General features: G+C 39.2%; 1 protein-coding gene across 1 annotated transcript in view; it reads left to right on the plus strand.

Annotated features, from left to right (window-relative positions):
• CA10 (carbonic anhydrase X) overlaps positions 1–26,738 on the plus strand; it is a 174,333-nt gene that overhangs the window by 44,497 nt on the left and 103,098 nt on the right. The window lies entirely within an intron of this gene.

The raw sequence follows: 26,738 nt of genomic DNA on the forward strand, positions 1-26,738 counted from the left end.
GATAGTATACAATTCTACATTAAAATCAGTGAACCAATATTGGGAAAAGCCTACTGTCTTATTTTTAAATGCAAAGAGATGGGTCATCCTGGAAGCTTCTGATGTCTCTCTGGCACTTTTACCCTGTTTACCCCACTCTTTATTGTAGTTTCATCACACTGGAGTTACCATTTTCACTCCATTTCATCAAATGGAGTTACCATTTTCACTCTGATTTAGAAAGCGTGTCAGCATGCCCTTAATCCAACATCCTTTCCAGCTGCTGTATCTAAAGTTAGGAAGGTACTTGTAGGAGGCCAGCAACCCACAATGAAGCCTGAGAATGTCAACAGCAGACTTAGCTCTGACTGCTAGGTCCACGAGCAACAGTTTTATGCAAAATTGGTTTTTGCTTTGACTGAAATAAATGGAAAATTTAATTTAGTAAAAACAGTAAGCCTGGAATTTTTTAACTTTCACATGCTGGCAGCTAAATCCAAGACCATATGCCCAATTTACTGTGTGGGCAAGGCATTTCTACAGAACTCTAAAAATACATTGTTGTGTATGTTTTCTGAAGGTGGGAGTGACCTTCTGGAGATACTTGAGCTTTTAGGAAACATCTTCAACAGGAAATGAATCACCTACTGAGTTCACCATGTTCTGTAGGTATTTCTTGTTCTAAATTTAGAATCTGTGGCACTAAATCTCTTCTCACAATTTTTACTTCAGATTTGCCCTAGTATAAAGGGTGTGGGGACTAATCTGGGTGTGGGGAATTGCTTTTGGATTCTACCACAGCCAAAATAATAGTAATATGAGGTATAAAAATAAAAATTGATCAGTAAAAATGACTACCCTTTTGTTTGTAGGTGCACATTATATATAATTATGCAACACTGGTATGTAGCTCCCATTCTAATCTCCATTTTCAAGCTGATTATAAATATCTAAATAAAATGAAAGAAGGATTCCTTGTTGTAAAAGCATCCCAAAGCATCTCTGTCCAAAAGCACTAACTGGCTTCCTGCATGTTTGGGGTTTTCAGATACTTTTTTGTTTCTCAGCTCTGCATGGTATTGCCATGCAGTGCACATTAACAACAACACACAGTACTGAAGTACTTAAGGAGCATTCAGGTATTTAAGACAGTAGTGATAGAAGCCTGTATGCATTTCATGTCACTAATCATATTCTCAGTAGTGATTTTGCACTGTCATGCAAGATACTACAGTTCTTAAAGTCTGGTTTCTTGACATTCGGTTTTATGGAAACTAATTTGTAGATTTGCACCTGATCAGCTGATTGAAGCCTAGCTGCCTGCACCAGGGCCCTCTGCTGGTTTACACTAATGAGACTTTCCCAGGAACTTTCTCCAAAGTAGAGAAAGGAGAAGAAACAGGTTCAGCTTAGTTATGAGCAAGTTCATGTCTGGTTAGTTCAGTGAGAATTCAGCAGTGTTAAATGTGAGTATAAGAGTAAACAATAGATAGCGAGCCTCAAGATTCATTTTTTTCTTCAAGAAAGATGGTTCCATTTCTCTCTACTGGAGAAACAGTCCTGTTTGATTGAGAGAACAGAAAAGCAACAGACAACATGAGAAATCATCACCTGTCCTCACAGTACTGAAGAGATCCCAGGATCTGGAAAACAATGTAAATCAGTATTCTTCAGACATAGGCTTTGGAATGGGTCATGTGGAAGTGTTCATATAGGCAAGCCAAAGAGAGTGGAGAAAAGGCACCAAGTCCTAAGTAAACACTTCGAGTACTACTGTCAACAACTCTCTTGAGACTCACCCTGCCACGCCTCCAACACAAGCAGTCAAGAGAAGCCCTAGAAGTCTGAGCTTCTTTGGAAAGACAATCTGCTTCTCATCAGCTTTCACAGTGAAGACATATCAACTGGTCCTTGTTTGGGGATATATGCTATGATTTAATGGGCAAGCTTCCCAGATTTTTTGGTGGAACAGAGAAACCTCATGGCAGCAGACCAGCTGGCATCCTCAACAGCACTTCATGGTCTTTGGAACCCATGAGAAACAAGCAAAGCTTCCTCCACAGATGGCTGTCAGCCTCCTCCTCATCCGTTCCTCAGTCTGTGACTCTGAAATCAATATTTTCATTGGCAGTTCAAAATTCCAGCTGGACCTTCTATGGACGTGCACTCTTCCAGCCTCTGTTGGTTACCATTTCTGCCATTTTTACATGGCCTTAGATAATGGTTCTTGGTGTTTAAAATCTTCACCCCCAAGCAACAAGAATTGCACTTTCCAAGGTAAAGTTATTGCATCACCTCGTCTATTTTGCTCTCCTCAAAATATCTACCAAAGCAAAAGAAATAAACTTTGAAATGACAAAGTAACTCAGATTCTAACTTGAAGAACAAATAATTTCCCAGCTCTACTTTCTGTATGTTCGCCTTTGGTCCTTGTTCTGGGTTCCTTGAATCCATCCTTCAAAATACAGAAAGAAGAAGTGGTTTCAGAGAGGGACCTCCTGTCATCCGTTGATTAAGATACTTTGCCTCTCACTGTGCTGTGAAACCTGAATTTCCATTTTAGTCTGGCTATGGCAACATCATGTTTGAGTAGAAGAAAAATCGAGATTAATCTTGTCTTGTAACTAGCTAATGTTATGGACATGCCTCTGGTTTTTGTAAGATTTGCATAATAGGTCATTGAGATTGTTACCTGGATGTCACTGAGTTAAGAGAAATTTATCCCTAGCTCAGATCAGATACAACTGTTTTTACCTCTGTCTCTTCAGTCTTTCCAGCAGTTCTAACACAAGGCTAAGTCTTATCCCCACAGGAGAGAGGACCTGCTTCAAACTAGCTTATCAGTTCTGTGCATCTATGATACAAATTACGCAAGACTTCATAGGTAAATAGGAAGGAATTTAAATTTTCTGGTTCTGGGAGTTGTGTTCCATCCACAGACCATTTCCACTATTCATAACTCTATGTGCAGATCACTTGTCATTACAGTTCTTTTGGAAGAGACATCTCAGTATAAAAGTATGAATTTCTATCATGAAGCAGAGCTTCAAACACAGTATTTGCATTCTGGAAATTTTGTTTTAGAACATCATAATTAAAAGAATACCAAGGGAAAAATCATGTCAAAATAATTAATAACCTTAATTAGAGGCCTTGCTGTACCCTCTGATCCTAACTAATGGTATTTTTGCAGTTCAAATTAAATATCTGATTCACTTTCATTAAGCAACATTTTATAAGAATTTCCTTCACTGTTTCTGCTTATAACATCAACTTAATTAAAAAAAATTATTTTCCTGGGGACACAAAAGTGTAAGCAATGGAAATAAAAAAATACTGTAATACATCTAGACAAAGGTACTTGCTCTGGGCTTTCTGTTCTCCAAAGACACTTTAAAAAGACCATTCCTCTGTTGTCTTTATGAAATAAATGGGTTATGAAGTAATATGGAATAGTGAAAATGTTGCATTTCTGTGTTTTGATATGTATTAAAGCTTTTCATCCTTGATCTCTCCTACTATTCAAACATTTTCTCTATTATGTCACTGTCACTTGTTCACTACAGTGTTTCATTTCATTCAAAGAAAACCTTTTCTATATGGCCAGGAGTAGGACCATCACCAGAAAGCTTATTCTTAGAATATTTCAAGGCTGGTCATGGAAGAGCTGTGTGTCCTCTGCATTGAAAATAAAATAGTAGTTCTTTGTCAGACCTCCAACATTGCATATTTTTAAAATACTTATTGTTATTTGTAACTACAGAAGCTTGTGACTTTATACACTTTGCATACTGTGTTCCATATTCTTTAATATACATCTTAGGATAAAATTTCAGTGATCATAATTTCAATGCTTGCCAGCTCATAGCATGTCTTGGCAAAGGGTAAAAGAGCACCGAGATCGTGCCTTCTGGCAACATGGTCCAGGAGTAACCCTTGTGTCTTGACAGCACTGAGGCTTTTGTTGTTGTTTTTGAACCATTGCTACTTCCCTAATTAGGTTTTGTCATGTTGTCTCTGAACAGCTAAATAACTGAGATCTCTTTCAAGTGTCTTGTCTTTGAGATTAATTGTAAGTATCTGCCAACTGGTGAGGACAGTAATTCTTTTAGTCGTTCAGTAGAGTTCCTGGAAGGATATTAGTTTGTTTTCTAAAGCCCTGCTTTACAATTTCTTTATGACCTTAGTTTTTGTGTCTGGATTTTTCCTTTCTCTCCCTCATTAACAGTGTCTCCCTGGTTTTATGTGCAATACTTTAAAACAGTAGAAAGAGGTAGAAAGTAGAAATCAACAAAAAAATTAAAATAGTCAGTTAATGTTGTATTTCATTCTTAAGATGGCTTCAAGAGTATGTATTTATGTAATCTGTAGAATTGTTTTCTATTGTCAGTGAGAAAAATTAATTGAAAAGTTACATTGGAGCCTTTCCTATAAGGGAATAAAAGTTTTCTAGCATCACACCAACATTTGGGAAAACCAAAAATATTTATTTCAAAGGCCAGTAGAAGCAGGAGTAGATTAAAATACATAAGCAACCTGAACAGATGGTTAAAAAAAAATGAAAGTGGATGGCTGAAAAAAGGTCCCTCTGACATTCACTCTTAGAGACAACAGTGGTTGTTAATAAAGCAGAGTTAATTCTATAGCAAGGAGTGAAATATTATTTAATCAGCAGTACTTCATACATAATTCAATTAACTGCCTTCACTCATCAGTATTAACGAGAGCTGGAGCTTGGATTAATGTGCTTGAGCTTCACAACAGCACTCCCAGTCCACTTAAATGCTGCCAAAACTTAATAAAGCGCTGCCAATCAAATTACAGTATCTGAGCCCAGTGCATCAATGTGCTGATACTACAAATCATCCTATGCTCACATCGTTCTTTGCTAATTCCTTATTTATGCTGATCTCTGCACTAAACAGTTTAATTAGTGTACAGTGGTAGAACAAGTTAAATTTCTTATCACTTTCTTGATGATGTCTTTAGGATCATTCACATTGTTGAGCAGTAGCTGTCAATGGTGTATTCATGTGCTTTCAAAGACATAATTTTTTCAATTAATATACTTTAATCAGATGCATAGATTGCCATAGAGGGATTTCTATTAGTCAGAAAAATAAGGATGCTCAATTAATTTCTGCTTCGCTTCTGAAGAACACCTCTGTTGCAGTCTGTGCTTTTCTAGGCAGAACACGGATCTTGCCCTCGGTTACAACAAACAACCTTGATTGTGCAGTTTGCTGCTGCTAGTACTCCTTGTGCTTTCTCTCACTCCAGGAAGAGAGAAGGGACAATGAAGGTTTCCAAAATATTTTCCTCTCTGCCTTTGAGGGATTTGATTCTCAGAAGCTGATGAGGCTACCTCAGCAGAAGCTGAGAAAAATGTTGCTTTGGTATTATATCCCATTCAGGGCAACCTGTGGCCAGCCTCACCTAGGAAACTTCAGAAGAGCTGAGCCCAAACTCACAGAACTGCTGAAGGGGAAGGCAGCCTGACGCTGCTTATTCCACCTTTAACTCTTCTGAAATAAATCTCTGCTGCTCCTCAAAATGCTTGGCCGTGTTTCAGCTGTGTGAATTGAGGCCAGACTGTGACACCCAAAAGGAGATTGAACTGCTGAAAAGTTCCTTGAAATGTAAGCTCTGGAAGCACGACAAGCTGTCAAATGAATCAGAAGATAAATGACATTATAGAGAAAACATAGAGGAGCATGGGTTTTTTGTATATTTCTTTTTAATCTTAATAGAAGAAAAGAAATGAAGATGTTGGAGGAACACAGCTTTTGTCTATAGCAAGGACCAGATAGGTTCAGGAGCCAACACAAGTTTGAGGGGAATTTTGTTTAAAAGGAATGTGGAACTGTAGATCATTCAGAAACATGTTTGGGGGAGCAGAAAGGCATGTGCAAGTCACACTTGACTGGATTCCACTTAAATAGATCCTATGCTTTACTTCGCTTTTTGAAAATTATTCCTGTCATCTGGAGTATGTGAAATCCTAAGAAATAAACGGTGTCATAACCATTCAGTTCTTGATTCACTTGGTAGAACCAGCCAAGGCTGAGTTCGAAGTGGTGTCATTCTGTTGGGAGCTCTAACACTGAACTTGGCATCAAGTCTCTTGAGAACAAGTGAGGATTATGAAGTGCAGCATAATACATAAAAGCATGAGACAGCAACCAGAATTTCTCAGAAGAACAGAGAAACTGGGTTTATTAAGTACTATGTAAGGAGGAATGATATTTATGCTATATCTTCACCAAGAAGTGCCATCTTAGGATTTAGCAATTCATCAAAAAAATATTAGATGGTTAAGGCTAAGTTGGATATATTTTAAAAACAAAAAATAGTGCAGAACCAAACCCTAACTTTTTAAGAAAGTCAGCACAACTGTTAATTTAAACAAAGCTACACCAGTTTGGAACCTTTTCCATACAGTTAGTATTTCTCCTTTACTGTGTCTTTGATTGGTGTTTTAACAGTGGAAAATTGAATGCGACGTTAACAGTATTTCCTGACCAAATATCATTATCAGAACCTATACAAGGGTGGGAGATTTTCAGGGGTTCAGCACTGTGCAAGTGCCTCACTGATGGTAAAAGTCCATCTCTTAAAGGAGCATAAAATAAGCGACATGCACACTGAAAAAAATAGTTTGAATCTGCTGATAAAGTTTAAATAGTACTTTATCTTTTTGCCTTCTGTTTAAAATAAATAAAGATCATCTGAAGGAAGAAGTACAGTGTCTACACAAAATCTGGTTTAGACTAACAAAGAGGCACTCAGGCTTTCAGACCTTTTAAGCACTAAAGTCAATGGAGAAAGGAGAACCACTTTTAATTCAGTAAGTTTCAGACACTCTTGGTGACATTAAAAATTAGATTGATCAGAAAAAATCAGCAGACAATATGTGATGTGAAAAGTGCTAATGCAAGTAGGATGTCAAAACGGAAAGAGAAGACTTGGGATATGAAGGGACTAGACCAGGATGCTTTTCAGCAGTGACTGTTTCCCAATGATATAAAAGCTGGCAGCAAATACAGCACTATTGACTGATGTACGGTCTAGACATAGTCAGTTTAAAAACCTAAAGAATAAGTAGCTCCTGCAATCCACTGTAGCAAAAGAGAATATGGTGATTGCAGAAAGGGAACATGCAGAAAACTGTCTCATCTCCCCATTTATACTCTTCATAGTAACATTGTCAAAAAAGCCCCCGTGTGTCAGAATTTAAAAATAGTTATCAAAAAAATGAGGAACAGACCCTCCTGCCAACCTTTTCTACTTGTGAGTTTTATGCCTCTGCAGAGGGAGGGACACAGGCTCCATGCTGAAAGTCACTGTTGGCTATAGCTCCACAGCCAGCTGTAAATTCACAGATCTCAAGGCTAGAAGATGCTGCGAGGTAATGGGTATGGATTTTCTGTACATCATGACTGCGTGTCATCCACCTACCACCTGTACTGAACCTAATAATTTGTCTGAATAAAGCAGTACTCCATAAACTTTACTGCTGAGCAAACAGCACGCTGCTGGCAACATCATACTTTGCTCTCCCTTTCAGCTCATCAAAAGATGACTCAATTACCATTTAAAATTTTATACTGCCTATGAAGTCAAGGACTGTGGAATTAGTAGTCAGCTTGACTGTGTTTTGAAAAAAGTGTATCTTCATGTGAAGAACTGACAGGTTTGCATGTAAGTGTTAAAGGACAAGCCGCAAGGCAGTGTTGGTGTTAATTTTAACTAGTGTTATGTAGACAGTGAATAATGGGCAAATGAAAATGACAGATTGTCAACATTTAACAGGGGATGATCATTCTGGTAATGAAGAAAACACTTGAATAAGCTTGCCTAGTTCATGCAGTTACCCAACTGCAGAGACACTCAATTCAGAGATTCAAATGGAATTTGAAAGCACAAATTATTTTTCTTCTGGGAAAGTCAAGGCAAAGGGTAAAATTAGTAATTAGAAACACGCTGGCAAAGGTTTGCATATTTTGCTTTCTTAAGAGCTGTGGCAGGTATTTGGCTTTAAGGTGCTTTTAACTTATGGCAAAATTTCAGGGAAGCTGCCTTAATTTTATGTCTTGTTCAATGTTGAGCCTAAGCCCAAAATGTTGACATCATCTTGTTTAAGAAGTGAAAAGAAGCTTACTTACTTTTAAATCTGTTCATTGCGGCCAGTGCCGCCTGCTCCTGTAGAGTCAGTGGCCAGAACAGTCATTGCCAAATTCGGGATCTGTGGAATTTGTTTTTTAATGCAAAATATAATAGGATTTCTTTGTAATTTATAAATTCTTATGTACAAGGGATAACAAGAACTAGGAAAAAGAACTTTAAAACTCTTTTAACAAACTGCAGAATTTCTGTTTATTTAATTAAAACTCATTCATGACAAAACACAGGGATGTGTGTGTAGACTGAGAAGCTAAATGTATTTATGAGTTTCCGCACTTCCATCTTGAGAGGTTTTTCCTCCTGAGAGTGTTATTAAACGTAGCCACAGAGCATCCTGTCAGATACTGCTTAAGTTTAAAGGAAAACATTCCAAGATCTTTTTAAGGAGTTTAGATAGCACAGGTGAGTTAGGAAGGAGATGAGTATTTAAGAATGAGAGCAGACAAGCTATCTGCACTCATCTGTCATCAAGGTAATGCACCAAAACTTGCTTAATAGATAGTTTGTTACGACCAAATTTTCATGTAACTTAGGCTACAAATGTAAATTGAATATAGACTATTCAGCTTAAAAATAAACTCAATAAGAATATCCTACATCCCTCAAATTAAGTTTGTTTTTATTTTTTATGTACAGGCTGGTGAGTTACAGGAGTCATCCTAAAACTTGTATGTTACTTAAAAGCACATTGTGACATGCATCAGGGGAAGGTTCCTATCAGATCTCTGAAAGGGCAGTTATCTTCTCCTAGGTTTGGGTGTTCTCATGGGGTGATTTTCTTGTTGGTTGGGTGTCCATTTGCTTTGCAATATCCAAGTGAATTTTCAGGGATCTCAAGGTCTAGGATTTAATGGCCAGCTGGTTTTACATGTGTGAATGAAATTTCCAGCAGAACATTTGAGGAGAAGCACCTTCTTCTCCCTTACAGAGGGACCAACCATGATTTTACCAGGAAGTGCAGCTCATGAGTAGTTAGAGGTAGATAGGTAATGCATGTGTTAAAGAGCCACCTTCCCAGGAGGAAGCTTGAATCCATCAAGATGTATTGGGTTTTTAATACTGTTAACACCTGTTCTACATGTGAGCTTAATGCATCTTCAGCCTATGAAGAGGAGTGGTTGTCTTAGAAATAATACATTTGTTTTGACTGCAGAAAATGAGGTTCATCTGCTTAATGAGTTATAGAGTGTTTTTGAAGGAGTTATAAGAAGCATTACCTCAGGGAAAAGAGATGTTAAAGAAACCTCACTAGGCTGCAAAAAAAAACTGTGCTTCCTACTTTTTCCAAAGAAATTTCTAGAACTGGAGACTTCATAACCACTGGCATCTTTGGAGATACCCAGTCAGGTCTGTGATGACTGCTGTGGACTGGTGCATTAGGCAGTCCATCTGAACTGCTTTATCCAGACACCATTTCTTAAGAACTTTTGATGTAAAATGCATCACAAAATCCTTCCACCAATGATGGCAGCAAGAAGCTTCAGATGGTATCAGAGAAGAAATTTCCCAGAGGTCAGAGTTTGTGGAGTTTTTTGTTCTGCAAATTGGAGTGTGGTTTTTTTTGAAGGAAGAGAAACTGACAATGGGCAAACTCAACAGTGTGAAGAAAAATAGAGATTCTTCCTCAGCCACCTGCAAATATCCCCTCTGTTTAAAAGGTTGTTTCCACTTTGATTTTATACGCTACACAGCAAAAATAGAACATGCATGAAGCATGCCAAAAAGTAGAAGTCAAAGGAGGAATTTCAGGGATCGTAAAAGACATTAAGCATAAATTTGGAATTAGATGTGGCTAATTTATTTAGTATCTTTTGTCAAGTGATGTGCATTTGGAATGTATCTGTAATTCAGGGAAGCACTTAACTGCAAGCACTAATTGTATTTTAATAAAAATGTTTCCACCATAAAAGAAAGGGATAATTATGGGTTTTCTGAGGAAAAAAGAATGTTGAAGAATGTTTTGCTGAAATAGTGATCAAAATTTTTGAGACATACACAAAAGAAGAAACAAGAGGGAACTTCAGATAATGTAAACCTGGATGTTTTTCCACCAAAAAAACCTCGAAGTCATCCATTTTTGTTGTGGTTTGACCACGGCTAGCAGCAAACCACTGTAGCAACCACTCGCTCACCCCTCCCTCCTCCCAGGGTTGGGGGAGAGAAGCTAGCAGCAAACCACCATAGCAACCACTCGCTCACCCTCCCTCCTCCCAGGGTTGGGGGAGAGAGTTAAAGGGGTAAAGGGGGAAAAGATCGTGGGTGAGATAAGAACAATTTAATAACTAAAGTACAATAATATTGGAAGTAATAATGATAATGACAACAATAATAGTAATATATACACAACAGTAATAGTGATATATACACATATACGAATGAGTGACACAGTGAAACTGCTCACCACCTGGTGACCGAGGCTCAGCCCCTTCCTAGCTAATGATCCCAGAGCAGAGAGAGTCCCAAAACTGCAATCCCAAAAAAGAAGTAAGAGCCCAAGTATCTGAGAGACCAAGAGCCAACCAACAGAACGAGATGACCCCGAGAGGGGCAATCCAGAGAGAGAGAACTTCCGGACAGATCTTCATCTATATACTGGGTATGATGTGATATGGAATAGACCAATTCTAAACTTAAGGTCAAATCCTAGGCTAGTACCTTCCAGACAGATCTTCATCTACATATACTGGGTCTGATGTGATATGGAATAGACCAATCCTAAACTTAAGGTCAAATCCTAGGCTAGTAATTGGGGCTGTGCTCCCTCCCAGCTTCTCCTGCTCCTGCAGACACGGGCACAGCAGAGAAGCTGAAATGTCCTTGACTGTCCTGGCAGCAACTAACCGTCAGTATGGGATCAGCCTTCTTCTCAGCACAAAGCCCAAACATAGCCTTGCAGTAGCTACTACGAAGAAAGTTAACTCTGTCCCAACCAAAACCAGGACAATTTTGAACCGCCAAGAGTAAAACTGCTTTATGCAAAGACAGATAGTTTACTATAGTTAGCTACTTCTTTCTTGTTAGGAAATATTCAGTATGCAAATTGTTTCCTTTTGAAGCTGTTAAGATTTTCAAACTTAGGACATGTTGCTACTGAAATCATCACACTGAGGTTTCCAAAGAGTGATTATCACCAAAAATCACAATCATAGCAAATCAGTGAAGTAATGAGAACACCAGGCATAGCTGCAGTTTTGAAATATCTCACACACAAATACATCAATAAGTATTACTTCACATCCTAAGACTGAGGAGCAAATCACTGGGCCAAGATCCAAGAAATGATGTATAGAGACCATTTTCTTATTAAATTGGCTACAGTTAATGCTACAGAAAATAAATGACTACCCCTCTTGTACATTAGGTAGTAGGTTGGTTATAAGTGGTCCAGGAATTGTCATTATATTGCTCTGCTGGTTTCCTTTGGCAGTGTAATAGATCTATCTGTTACCCTAGCTGACAACAGCAGAACAAAGAAAAAGCATCACTATCGATGTAGGTGAGGCTTCCAATGACAGTTGCCTAACTGCAAGACCCAGACTTTGCCCAATTTCTCTTCAGCAACAGTTAAGTAGCCAAGGTAATTCTGGGTAGTGCAGCTAAGACTTCAGGAAGACTGTTGCTAACACTAGCCATGAGAGGTTTTCTTTGTTTTGCCAAGGTTTTGTGATTCATGTTCAACTTCTTGCTTAGACAGAAAATACTTCCAAAATAAGCACTTTCTATTCTCCTCGTATCATATTCAATCTTTTCTGTTAAAGAAGAAAGGCACACAGACTGGAGTAAGTTTAGGCACGGCACATAGTTCATGGTTGTGAAACCACTGTTGCTCTTCGGCACATAGTTCATGGTTGTGAAACCACTGTTGCTCTTCTGCTAAGATGAATGCAGACCAAGAGGGATTTTTATTTCAGTGTGTACCACTACAATTCAGCAAAATTTCTACAGCTGTTTGAAAAGCAGGGTAGGAACAGAGTTGTTCTGATTCTTGAAATACCTCTTAAAGCTCAGACTGAAACATCATTGTATGTATTGTTGTGAGAGATCAAGATAGAAAGCATTTCTTAAAAGAAAAAAAAAAATCTATTTTTCCTGTCAAGTCTCAAAAAAATTTTTCTGTTTCCTGTCTGCCTGGGACAGTGCAGAAACTCAGTCAAGAAAAACTGAAAGAAATACATTTTTGTTTGTTAAGCCTGGTGTTTAGGTTTTTTTATTTGGTCAGATCATACTGGAAAAACTTGAGTAAACTTCATCTATAGTGAATGGGTATTTGTACACAGTGATTTCAATAGGATTTGTGATTACTGACTGAGCTTTGCTAGCTTATGTTAGAGGAAGTTTAAGCAGAAGCAAGAGCACTAAAGATAGCTAATCTGTACTTATTAAGCCTTCTGGATATTACTTCTACTAGAAGTGCATAGGTTGCCATGCATGTTGCCATACACCTAGAAAAGATGGCTGTTATAGAAAAATAAGCATTATGTTTGTGAATAACACAGTTTGAGTTCACTTTTTCACTAAGAGCCCAAATTGAAAGCATGTCAACAAGCACTAAATGTATTCAGATTAGCTAATGTAATTTGGTTTTTTAAAAGGAGTACTTTATTTTTTGATAGTGTTAAAGCCAGACTGGTGCACTGGTAGAAAATACTGGCCAATATATGGGACCAGTCTGTTACAGTTCTGCATGACCTTTTGATGGGTACAGTTTCTCTGCTGGGTCAGAGGGAATTTTTACTCCAGAATGTTTATTCAACTAATTCAAGTTAAAACTGTGAAATCAAGTGGGAATTTAAGTCAGAAGAATTTTTTTTCTTCAAAAAAAATTTAGGTATGAGAGGTTAATTGCTCTTAGTTCCAAGGCCTAAGGAATTCCATTTAACTATTTCAACTAGTCTTATTTCCAGGATTACCCTGTTCATATTTTGATTTCTAAAAATAGCAAGCCTGTGACACAGAGGTCAACATAAACTCGTGCTTTCATTGATTATGAGGGTACAGATTTTGCCTATAGGCCATGGGGTTTTTGGATTACCTAGTGTATTTGATAATCATATTCATAATAAATTTTGGAGTGATTTAGGAGCTTGGGTCCATAAGAAGGTACTTTTGACATTAGTCCTCTTTGCAGCCTTTTCCATGTGCATGGCCATAAATTTTTTACTCCATCTGGATGTAACCATTTAACACTTCTCTCCCTAAACCTCTTTTTCTCAAGGAAGTTGTGATTTTATTCTTCTACTGCTAGAAAGACCATCAAATGCGATATCCACAGGCTGAAATTCTTCTGAAAATAAGATGTATGTGGTTCTGTGTGAAGGTCACAAGTAATAAAACCTCCAAGGCACTATCTTCCAGTGAATCTTTGCTGCCAAAAAGGCAACATACATTATCTTTTACACATCTCCCTTGGAAGCAATTGATGCTCATTCCTTCTCAGCTGTTACAGTCTCTGGCAGAGAGAAATAGGCTGTCGGGAGCATTCTAGAGCTACGAGCTCTCTGTTCTGCCCATGACATACTGGGAAGCAGATTATGGTCTTTGTGCCTGGGAGAGATTTTAAGATTCTGCATTCTGTGCATTTGCTAAAACATATCGGGTGGCTGCTGTGATGCTCTTCAAGGTGGAGCAGTTACCTTGCAGGTTGGATTATGCTTGTGCTCTGCTGTATTTCTCATTTAAATAGTATGCTTGCTACTGTCATTTTTTCACAAGCTGAAATAACTCATTACAAGCCACAGAAAAAAATGTCACATCGTTATTGCCTTACAAACTTACGCCACCTGCCAGCACTGGTCAGATGAGCAGCGGTTTTTACAGTGCTCAGTGACTGACACTAGTATGAGACATGCATACACACCTACACCTTAAGAAAACAGCTAGCTAAGCAAGGGTCCATAAAGATTACTGCTGTGCTAAACAGCTTTTCAGTCAGTTTGTGGAGATGCTGGTTGGAAATAATAGAGGGTTCTCCTTGCAGTGGCTATTTGATCTAACCTTGAGCACACACCGGACATTCACAACTCAGTTACTCCCGGTGGCTTTCTGCATCAAGGCAGTGCACTTCCATTTTCATGCCCTGATGACAGCATAGCAGCACGTTTCCAGACCCTGTCCTACATCAACTGGGAGCTTCCACTCCTTGCCTGTTACCCACATCAGTTCTTGCTGATGCGTTCAGAGCAAATTTGATCTCGTGATTCAATTGCTAGGTTGAGTTGTGCGTTTGACTGCAGTCAGAAGCTTCCAAAGCAATTTGCGGGAGTTGCTCTTTGTGTCTTTACATGTATGTGTCACCGGGAAGATCAGGTGTGATCAGATTAGAACCAGCACTAGCAGTATGTCAGGGTCACACGAGTACAGCAGCGGCACCCTACAACACTGAGGGGAGGTAGTTCCTTTAGCTCTCACCATTAGAGTATCCATACTGTTCTGGCACATCAGCTTACACTAACAGCCTCCCTGAGCTGGTTTCAAGCAATCCTCCCTGAGCAGCGTGTCCTGTGGGTCTGGTCTCTGACCTGATGCTCAGTCCTGTAGCTCCTGGCCTCCTGCCAGCCGCTGTGAGCCTGCTGCGATACACAGCCCTGCTATACTGCACAGCCTCCCTGCTCGTCCTGCTCTGGCTCTGTGTTTGTGTTGTCCCTGGCCTGTTCTCCCCCATCCATCCAAAGAGCCATTTACAAGGAGATTGAAGACACAGAACGCAGGGGAAGTGCTGATCAGGTCCTGCCCATTTCACATCCCTGGCACGACAGGCAAACCCTTTAAGAGCACATGATCCGCCCTCTGGTGGCTAATTTTAGATGGAATAATTATGACAATACCTTGGCATGGTTTAACTCATCACTTCTGATTTAATAATATCTTGTAGCACTTGAGAAGGCCTTTTCTTAAACAGTTTGAAGCATTAAAAAAAAAAATCATGCATGTCCTGGTCCTACATACTTTGATTTCTTAACACCAAAGATCTAGTACCTGTAATGGAGCTAATTAATATATAAATATTTACCTATTTTTTTCACCAAGTTGAATAAAATTTAGACAGCAAAAGGATATAACAGCAGACATGAAAATCTGTATTCTGTGCTAAGTTTAACATAAATTTCAGCCCCTCCAGGCTGAACCCATAGCTGCTGAAACTCGCAGGCTATTTGCATTTTTTACAAAATGTGTAGGACAGCAGTGGATCAGTGTGCACGCTGCCTCGCTTACACATTGCCCCCACGCTCTGTATTGCCCCTTCCCGCACTGCTTTGTAGATTCCTGTCCATGTCTATTCCCCTCACATCCAGCTCTCTCTCCTCCCTTTCCCCACCCCCAAGCAATACCTAGAGTATTTATTTGCTTCCTTTCCTCCTGTTTTTTAGGGGATTGGAAAGGGTTTGGGGGGGGAAGGGGAGGGTTGTTTGTTTGCAGACAAAACCAGCGTGAGAACCTTCCCAGTTAGTTTCTCTGATGGGAGTGCTGCAGAACGCTGTATTTGCCTGCAAATACAGAAACTCCAAAGTAAATAAGAAAACACTTACTGATATCATTAAATACACATTTAGGTGAGTATTTAAGAACCTTCACAGCCTTGTGAAAACTAATATATTTGCAAAATGTTTTCTCACTGGCAGCAGAACTCAGTTTCATTTGCTGTGTCTCTGTCCAAAAGCAGACTCAGCAAGATCAGCAAGGTTGTTTGGAAGCTCAGATTCATGGCAGAACTCAAAACTGAATGCATTAACGGACTAAAAGGATTGAAATACAACCTTGTCATTAAAAAAAAATTGCAGTATATTTGAGCAACACATATGGCAATTAATCCAATGGTTGAGAAGTTCCTACTAATGGCAAGTTCATAAAGGATATTAAACCAGAAAACGTGTTTGAATAATAGGTCTGCAAACCCTTGAGTGAGCATGCAGTATTTGCCTTGGATTTGCTACAAAAACCAACAGGACCATGGACACGTCCACGTGAATAGCTCCAACGAGCAGAAGCATGTTTGGAGTTTGAAGAGGGAGGATGTGTGTGACATGGGAAGTCTCTCCAGCTACTTATTACATTTTAGCTGCCTGGTGAAGATTAATTATTTCATTTCTTCTCTAGCTTGCAGGGGATTTACAGATAGTCTTGCACCAGTGCAGTTTCTTTCTCGTTTAAGAAGTGATTCAGTATTTATGTTGTTTGTACAGGATTTTTCTGAACTAGACACAACACTGATAGAATTTTCAGATTATGTAAGTGGCCCAGGTTTTCAAGAAAGAGTGAATCCTTTTGCATCTTCCCTTATTTTCATCCAGTTTCAGAGAATGCATTTCAGCAATTCTGAAAATTAGGCTAATAATGACCAGCCTTACGCTCATTATACTAGTTACCACCTGACACTCAGCTGATTGATGATGTGGGGATTTGTTGGAAGGAAACCGTTCCATTTCCTGCACAGTGTATTTGTCCCGTGGTGTGCACACAGAATACAAGAGTCAGATAATGTGGCATCAGCCAAAAGAACACCCTTCCACTCAGCGATCCTGTTACATCTCAGACAGTAATTCCTGCCTACAGAGCATGTCAAACATTGCAGAGACCAGCAGGATACAAACATTGTTACTCAGGAGGAAGGGAGACGACAGCAAGAGAGTCTCCTCTAGGAGATCTCTCATTATTGGGACTCATGCAACCAGGTTCATCCTGAGTCAGAGGCACCACTGAGCCTTTCTGCTTCTGCCTGTTGCACCCACAGGCAACATGTTATCAAGGAAGCAGTGACTAAATTATTCCCTAACAGAAATATCAGATCTTCAGAGTGTGACTGTGGTTAGGAAAAGCAGTACATCACTCAGTGAAAGATCAATCACCGGACAGCAATTAGCTGAACATTTTGATGTAACAGCTGAGGAGAGGCCAAGGTTTCTTTCCATGCCAAAATATTTTGTAGTAATGCCACTGTTTAGAGTTGTGGCTTGGCAGCACTGGGTTGGACTTCAAAGAGATCAGTGTTGCCCAGACAACTTTGTTCCAGCCTGTGAGGAAGTGCATCTCGTCAGCTGTCCTAAGGACTTCTGGCCTTTCCAAGAACAATCAAAGTTACAGAGTTTTGGTAATCTCACTGTAGAAACAGCATCCCCAGGCAGGGCCAGAGCCCTGTGGAATGGGGTCAGAGAAATCTGATTACACTAGAAAATACCAGAGCACAGAACATCAGTGCTTCTGTCTTGAACTGTCGTTACAGATATGAACTGCAGCACTCACTGGTGAACTCTGTGCTTGCTCCTCACTTGTCTTTGCAAGTCAGCAGAGCCAGGGCATTTCTGCATTACTTGCTGTCATTAGCTGTAAGAGCCTTGGGGGAAACCAAAGGAGTAAATAGCTACAGATAGTTCTCAAGAGGCTGCTGTCACACACAAATATTTTGGAGAATGAGACTGGTTAACCCTTTCTGGATGCTCTTTACACATAACCCTCATGCCTCAGTGCCTGCCTTCTCCAAACTGAATCCCTTAGTGTGTGTAGTTTCAGAATGTGGTGCTTGTTATGTTCATCCTAACGAAGCACTAACAGATACAGACATATACTGAATTCGGCTAGAAAGAGTTACATAGCAACTTACTACCTGAGACTTATGTTTGTTTTAATAATAGTATGCTAAGGAGCACTGGGATACCCAGAAAGAGCACTTTTGATAGAATAAATATGCTGCCTTTTGTGATATTTTCTGTTCCTTCTTTCATTTATATTTTTCAGCAAAAGGATCGATAGTATCCCAAAGACATTAAAATAAAGCTGAATCTACAGAACAGAGCTCAAGTTATCTGCTGGATAAGCAGTCTTTTTCCTTTCCTTAAAACAAGTTCCAAATTACTTTTCTGAGTTACTTTCTCCTATGTTCCAATTTGATCTATGTGAAGCTTTCTTCACCTTAGATCTCACTTGCCCTGCCTTAGAACAGTCATTCATTTTAATATTAACAGCCAAAGTCCCCAGTTTCACAGCGTGAACCACAGCACAAACAGAAAAATGAAAGATGAAGAAACATGAAGAGGAAAGGTTGCTTTTAGATACAACCATGGGATAGCTCAAAACTCAAGTTTTTTGGCAGAACAGCCATCGCAGCTTTTTTGTGTTTCATCTTTTTCCCTTTCAGGCTACATTTAAATCCAGGCCAAACTCTCCCTGTTTTCCACCCCCCAAATTACAATGAGTGTCAGGCAAACTTAGTTGTGATTACCAACTTGTTCTTTGCATGCTTTAAGAGGAATCTGTTGGATCCTGGCAGTGATTGATGACTGAGGGACTGACCAGACTTGATTAGGAACTGCCAGCTGAGCAGCAAGTAATTGATGCAGCCAGTTACTCATACGAGCATCCCAGGCACTCGCAGATGTAAGAGAGCCCGGTGTGTGACTGAACAGCGGACACAGGCACTGATCCAGTCCATGCATATGCTCGGTGTCTTATATTGAGGAAAGAGGGAGAGGGTGTTGCCTTCCTCCCCTCTCCTTTTTCATTTTTAGCTCTTTTACCAAGAAGGATTTCCTTTACCCAGGACTGACATTCTAATGAGCAATCTGTGCCTGCTCCACTAAACATCCCAGTTTCTTTTTAACCTTTAAACTAAACTGTCTTTGAATGTTTTCATTTCAGTTTCTTGACATAGTTGTGCTAAACCTTTCAGCTGTGAGCAGTTCACTAACGTTACACAGAGACAGTTTTCCCCAAGACTGTATATCCTTTTGATTGGAATGAAAGACAAGTACATTATATTTTCAGAACAGTAGTAGCGATGGCCCTAGAAGACTGAAGTCGCTTAGTTCTGGACCTGGATATACCTCTGCCTATAGATACACCCCTTTGGACTCCTGCCATATTAATAATGCAAAAAGAGAGAATATGAAAAGCATTTTAAAGTATCTGTTAAGCAGCTGACCTCTATTTCTAGGAAACATTAAAGTAGTATTTGATTGTATAGTTTTAGTATATGTGTTAACTCACCACAGCGTGGCAGAGAAAAATCCAATTTCATACTGTTGTAATGCTGCTCTTTACCCTAAGATTAACATAATTGATAAAAGTGAATTAGTCTGGAATAATTGCCGTAATGAAAGAAGCGGTAGTGTTTCCTACGCTGGTATCACAAATGTGTAGATGAAAATAAGCAAAAGCTTTGCAAGGTTAGAGGTCACTGACTGTGATTGCCAGATACTTTTTTTCCAAGCAGTACTCTTAATTGAAGAAAATGTTTAATTAGGCAGAAGTAAACAGCTATAATTTAAAAGGTGAATTGAAGAGGGTATTGCAGGATGTCTCTATTAAAGGCATAGCAGAAAATTAACACTTTTTTAAAAGAAAGTATCTTTCCAGAGTCTTAACTACTAACTCCCCCTTCTAGTTTTCTGTTCTTTCTCATTTACCCAGTGCAGTTGTTGAACTTCTCCTGTTATTGAGAGTCCTTCTCCTGTTATTGAGAGTCCTTCATACAGAGGGAAGATGACATTTGAACAGATCAGTGTGAAATCAGCAGTATGTCATATGATGCTCTTACAGTTCTTCACAATTTTCATTGTTTTTATGTTTCAAGATTTATTGATGAAAAATTTTAATTTTTTTTACCATCTTTTGAGTAATGGTAATGCTGTCTTACTCTCGAGGATATATTTCAGCTATCAACTTTTTGCTTCTTAAAAAGAAATACAAATACTTTCAGTTCTCAAATTTGAAACCATTGTGATGCTGTCTAATATTACTGCAGTCTGGAGATTTCTGTGACCAATTACTTCCATGAATGCCATTCTATACTCTGTCATTCCTTTGGTGTCTCTGATTTATTTCTCAAAGCCATTATGACTTTACGTTTGGCTTTTATGTAGAAGCAGAGCAGGTCATGTGGTCATCCAGAGGCATTAGTATGGTAATTTTCTTCAAGTTGAGTAGGTGGAAATAATTAATGGACTGCTTTATTGATGTACATAGATAGCTGATTCTCTCTGTGGTTTCAATTCCCAGCTTCAATAAAGCAGCTTGAGATTTTATCTGAGGGACCAGTAATTACACAGGGCAAGAATAATTGCTGCACAAATACAATCTGATTGTGTTTTATGCTATTGCCAGGGCTGGTGTTAAAGCTTAAATACATAAACAAGGATCGTCTGCATGAGTAAGTTGACTCCTTTTATTTAAACTCATGAACTCCAGAGTAACTTAAATTCAGAAAATCTGTGCTCTTGAAAATCAAGCAAATTTCAAAAAAGAAGTTACGGTGTTAGTGCAGTGCAACACAGGAATGACTTCACTGCCTGGCCTAGCTCCATCTCCTGTTATTGACAGTGACCAGTAGCAGATACCTTGGGAAAAATAAACTCCTATAAAAATAAGCACTGTAAAAATCGGATCACATTTGCTACTTTTTATCTCCAAGACTGATGCATATTTTAAGTGACGATTTGAGCAATTCAGGTCACTGTGGTATTCAACCTAGAGTTCTGACTGACCCTAATGAATTTGTTCATTTTATCAATTTATAGTAAAAGTCATTTTTCTGATACTTGATTTTAAGACAGTTTCTTGGATTCATTCCTCATAAAGATGCTCCTGTGTGGGAGCCTCCCTAGGCACCTTTGTAAGCAATAAGGAAAGGAACCGATACAGCTTTGCTGCTACATTATCTTTCATGTGCTCCTTTTATAACTTGTTCATCAGCTGGCCCTACGGCCGCAGCCAGGATCCTTACCTCTCATACACTTGAGAAAAATTATCAGCAGCTTTTATGCCTTCAGCAAATTGTTCTTCAGTATCTTCTTCTGGCTTGTCTTATTTTAGTTTTACATTTAACTTGTCAGAGTTTATCATCTTTTCCATTTTTCTTACTTGGACACCATTTTTTGAAAGATGCTCTCTTACTTTTAGCCACCTCCTTTATTTTTCTGTTGCAGCTTGCTGGCTTCTTGGCCCTATTTAAACAAGGGCCCAGAATAAACACATATAACCTTAACACTTAGCATATATTCTGGCAATCCCAGTGTCCATTTAGGTCTTCTTTTTTAACAGGCTTCTTCATTTTTTGTGTAGTTCTTCATTGGATTACACAAAACTCAACTGTGTAAGGGTTTTAATTCATATAAAGATGCTGGATTCAATGTAGTCTGATGTCTGTTGTACAAAGTGTTGCTTCCATAGTTACTCCTAAACCCTGCATTGCTCAGACCTAAATAGAGGGTTTTTTTCCTTAGTGAAAGGGTTGCACAGCTAACACTATTATAATGTCCTCCTTATTCCGAGTGCCCAGTGCAGGAAGTGTGATCATCATCTCAGCGAGACACAAGGCAGACAGGAGGTGGGTGGCAGGACAGTCTCCACTTGTATCACATTCTGAGGACCACTGCTTTTTTTTTTTTTTAAACATGCTTTGCTCCCAGGTATCTTATTCACTATTTAATTTGCTGCTATACTGTCTCATTTACTTCTATGAGGCAACACGAGGAACATAGTAGAAAGTCTCCTGTGTTCATCCCTGAACTCAGAAGCTGTGCTGAGAAATATGGGGATATTTCCTGGATATTACAAAACTTTGCAGTGGTAGAAATTGTGTGCCTACTGTGCATGAAGCCTGTCTGCCCTTTGCTTTTGTTCCCAGAGCAGTAAGAAAGCATACATGTTGCCAGCGTTAAGCACTTGTAACAAAAGTTAGCTTAGCAAAAATCATCTGTGAGTTGAGGATAAAAGAACCAAGGGAAGTGGTGCAAATGTATGAACAGGAGGGTAGAGCAGGGAGGGGGGAAATTTAGGACCCTCTGAAAACTTTCAGTAACTAAGAGCAGCTCCCACCAGCGATTTGTCATGGCACGAAACAGAGATCAGAGCCTTACATCAGGAGAAAAGCAGGCAGAGAGATGGGATGTTTTCTTAAAATAAATTCTTGCATGTTTCATGGCATAGAAACAAGGATTATGATTTTGGTGTAGAAACCTTGCAGAGCCACTCTTTGCAAGTGCAGGCACATTTCCAAGTAAATGCAGGTACACTGAAGGACTCCCGAGACTGAAGTTGGAAGCTAATGGGGGAACACTTCACCAGGTAGGGCACAGCATGGCCGCCTCATCTTTCTCAGTCATTTCAGAATGGAGAACACAGCCAGGACTTGAACGTAGCCAACAGCCACAGCCCAGGGCAGCTTTGCCACAGGATGAACCCCCCCGAGTGCCCTGTCCCCAGAGCCAGGAGTGCCAGGAGGCAGAGTCACCTCACCCCACCCCAAGCGATGTGTCTGTTCTCTCCTGAGCCAGACCAAGCAGTTTCACTCAGTGCACCGTAGGGACTCTTCAGAAAGCACCTCAGAGAAATTCCAGCTACAAACTCTTCATGGCTTTGCTAAGAGCAAGATGCAGAAACAGAGCATGGGGTAGAACCCTGAGGAATTTTTTTATAAATAAGCACTCAACAACCAGACAAGCAATTAGGAGACACTTCCTCACTGTCCACAAGCCTTTCATGAGCTAGACCTTTGAGTCCAGCATAATTTTTTTTCTAAGATCAAGTGATATTTAAGATGTTGTACACAGCATGCACCTCTGATCCCATACTGGGAAAACTCCTGCCTCCTCTCACAGCACGGATGCAGGCTGTTACGTGGCCATAAGCACACACTGTAGACAGTTCCTTTGTGCTTATCTGCACATTTGCTGTACCCACAGAAGGCCGTCCTTATGGGACGCTGTTCACTCATTGCTTTTCTCTGGAGAGGGGAGGCTTGTATTTATTTACAAAAATCCTTGGTACTCATCACTAGGAGAATAGCATTCAATCCCTGCTTTATTGTTCTAGCTGCTATTATTTCACTGTTGTTATGCATAGGTTTGGTAAAAGCCATCAGAATCCCTCATTCCATTATGTCATGCTGATACGACAGCATCTTCATATATCTCAATATAACTTGCTCCCAGTAAATTGAAAAAAAGAGCAGCTGCAATAAGATACAGACTATGAATAAGGATGTCAGTGATTTTTGCATAGGTATAAAATATAAGTAATCCCCCTCACCTTCTCCCCACATAACACGACAGAAAAACAAAAAACTGTTGCCCACAGTGTGCCAACCTACAGAGCAAAGAAACTTTGAATTTATCCAATTTTCTTTCTGTTGTGAGGAGATTGAAGGCATGACATTGATCAGGCAAAAACTTATGACCATAGGTCTATGTAACATCTTTGCAAGAAATCAGCTCTCAAACTGCAATAAATGTAGGGGGATTTATAGGCAAAGGCAGAGATGACATAATCAGTATACAGAAACTTTTGGTAGAATAACCAGTAGCTGGAGAACCTTGTTAAATGAGATTGTAAGCTAGTATGTGGGCTGCATGCAAACTAGCTTGTAAGAGTAGCTCCTGTATGGCACAGGAGCCAGGCTGCTGTCGAAACTGCTTCAGAGGTCCACACACGAAGATGGAGCATATTCCCACTCATACATGACTAGATTTTTATGGAAATGCAGTGCAGATAATTGTGGGGAAGGAGATACTGTTTAATTAATGACTTAACCTCTGGTGGAACCATGTCTGTTACCTAAGATAGAATAATTAAAAAAAGGAATATTTTGGTATGTTTTTGTAGATTCATCCACTAATTTCTTTAGACTAAATGGTTAATTCAGTACTTGTGTTTAATTTAAGCCTTGGTTTCCTACATGAAGCCTCCTTAGATTTTTTCCATCATGGTTCTGAGTACTTTTCTATTACTTTGAGCATCTAAGCAGCAGCACTAATTACTTTAATTAAATGTAATCAGACATTAATCTTGCATAATATCCCCATCCACTAGTAAACTTAGGTGTGCAGTCTTTGGTCAGTCATCCTTAATTAACCCTCACTTGAAGCATAAGCAAAGTCATTCTGGTCGCTGGGGTAAGTTCACCATTGCTGCACTTTCCTTTTGTCTAACCATACAGAACAGAGCTAGCAACAAGCATGTATTGGAAATATTCTTAAACATGAGCTTCCAAGGCATTTATAAAGAAATCAAAGATTGCAACACAGACTTACATGTCTGGGTGACACGTCTAACCTTTGCAGTGCAACATCACAATATTGGAGCTCCACCTTCTTGACTTTCAAGTGCTAGGCTGGTGTGACAGGCACTGAATGCAAGGTTTCCCTGTCAAAAAGAAATAACATTATAAAACATCCCATCATAGCAGCTATCTTCCAGTGCAGATTTTCTGGGACAATCCCAGTTACATCATACATTCTTTAAGTAACATGAACTCAAAGATAATGGACTGCCCTGTTTGGCTTGCCATTTTATTCTACTCGTCATGTTTAGTTTATTTTTTTACCAATACCAAGAGTATTCCTGCCCACTAGATCTTTTTTTTCTTCAGTAATACCAGAAACCATTCAAGCAAGATTTCCCTTTTAATATTATACCTCTTGAACCTACAGCTCTACAGTTTCATCATTAATTTAATTTTTTTAATTAACAACCCAGAGACACGTATCAAGGGAAACCAGGTTATCTCAATTAACCTAAACTTTTATTTCAGGCCTCTACATGAAGAGGTATTTTCTCTCTGACAAAAACTGAAGTGAGATCCTATGGTATTTCTCTTAAGAAAAAGCACAAATAATTAAGTGTGCTCTGTTTTATTTTTAATTGTACTACATTTATTTTTTTCATTTTCAAAGCACTAGTGCTATCATTTAGCATACTCTGTGAGCTTCTATAGTCTTGTAAAGTCTCCAGTGGAAGTGGGAATTGACTAATAGGGTAAACAGAGGAGCCAGAAGAAATTTTAAGACCATACTGCCTCTTCGTTCTTCTGATCATACAAAGCTTCTCCTATTTTAAAGGTGTTTGCACACAGGGTTTATTAGTAGCGCATGGTCATTTCAGAACTGTATGCAAGGAAACTTAAGCTTTGCTAGCTGTAGCTGGATCTCTTCAGGGCTGTTTGAGCTCACCTGCATGAGCAGCACCTGGAGATACACAGCCATGCCAGCACAAAGAAAGAAAAAACTTCAGATTAAAATTAGGTTTTCAGATATTTTGTAAAAAAAGTAACATCTGTGACCAATAGCTTATGAACTACTGGAAAAGGCAGGTACTCAACAACTGCAAAACACTTCCCATCACTTCTGTGTAGATACTTACACTGAAGTTTTGCTGTGCAAGCAGTAGCCTAGAAGAACTCTAAAGTTTATCTACTTTTGTAGAAAAGTTACACAAAGCTGTATATTAATCCAGCACAAGCTTTACACCTAAGTACACTCCAACCTTGAGGACAAAAAGAACTGAGTTGCTCTATAAAACATGATGAGAAAAACACTCACCAAGGTCAGCCATTGTCCTGAGGCTACGCTACTCTGAAGATATTTTCCACCTGCCTCCCCTGCAAGGAATATCTTCCCGATGGGTTGAGCCTACTACAAATGTGAGGTTCAAATCCAACCAAACCTCTATGTGGCTCCCACTAGAGCAGCCAAAAACTACAAGGAGAAGCAAGTATTCACACTGCAGAACCCTGCATACAACCAGCTACAACCACAGAAAAGCTTTTTATAAGCACCTGATGGGTTGTTTTCAGCTCCACCCTCTGGGCAAAACACCTGCGCTCCTTCCCCTAGCTTGGGTTTGTCACACTCAGTTTATTGCTCAGAAGAATGCTTTGAGGCTCAAAGGTTGTGAAAACTTTTAACAAAATGTTAAAAGAAAAAATAAAGTCAAAAAAGGCATCAACATTCGCACTTATGAAATTTTCCCCTGTAAACAAAACTGCAGAATAATTCTGATAAAGTCAAAGTTGCCTTATATACTTTAGACAGGGACAAAGTGTGCAGACACGAGTTTAAATGTGTCCTTTGTGTATCTTGTTAGTTGCTCTTTACTCATTTAGTTAGATTTTTTTTCAGCATCCAAAGAGAAGTTCAGGCTGATCTTGTCTATAAATTGCAGATTAGATGCAATATGAAACTTCAGCCTGCAGTTCCCTGATGAGAAGCAGTATCTAGTTCCATCACATTTTTCTTCTTTTTCCAACTAGGGGCACAGAATGTTTGAAAGTAACTCAGCTTGTCAAAAGTCAGGGCTTCCTCCATGTTCCAAGCCATTGCACATACAGGGAGGGAACTAACTTTCACCATCAGAGTATGGCTCTTCCAAAAATATTTCTTTTTGATCAAAACTTTTACTAAAGAAAGGTTTGGGTGAATGGAAAATAAATTAGTAGAACCTGTCTAGAGAGCAGGCCTGTTCTCTGGGATCACAAATATGTGAGCTGCACTTATAATGCTGGTTTTTTAAAGAATTCTGCTAAATATGAACATTTTTTAAAAGTTGAGAAGAACGGAACAGTTTCAGTCCAAGGACATGTTGTATGTGTGGAAAATTAGCATAAGGACTAACGAGTCACATTCCTGTTTCTCAATAAATATTCTATAATACTAACAGCAAAGGAGCTATTTATAATTGAATCTGGGATTATATCCAGGTACCTTCAAATAAGGAAAAAACCCCACCTTCTTTCCTGATACAAAATGTATGAAACAATACGGTTTGGTCTTTGTGTATAAAGTTTTAAATTTCAAGTGCTAGATGAATTT

This window comes from Pterocles gutturalis, unplaced genomic scaffold (assembly GCF_000699245.1).
Source record: "Pterocles gutturalis isolate BGI_N339 unplaced genomic scaffold, ASM69924v1 scaffold3548, whole genome shotgun sequence".
Classification (NCBI taxonomy): domain Eukaryota; kingdom Metazoa; phylum Chordata; class Aves; order Pterocliformes; family Pteroclidae; genus Pterocles; species Pterocles gutturalis.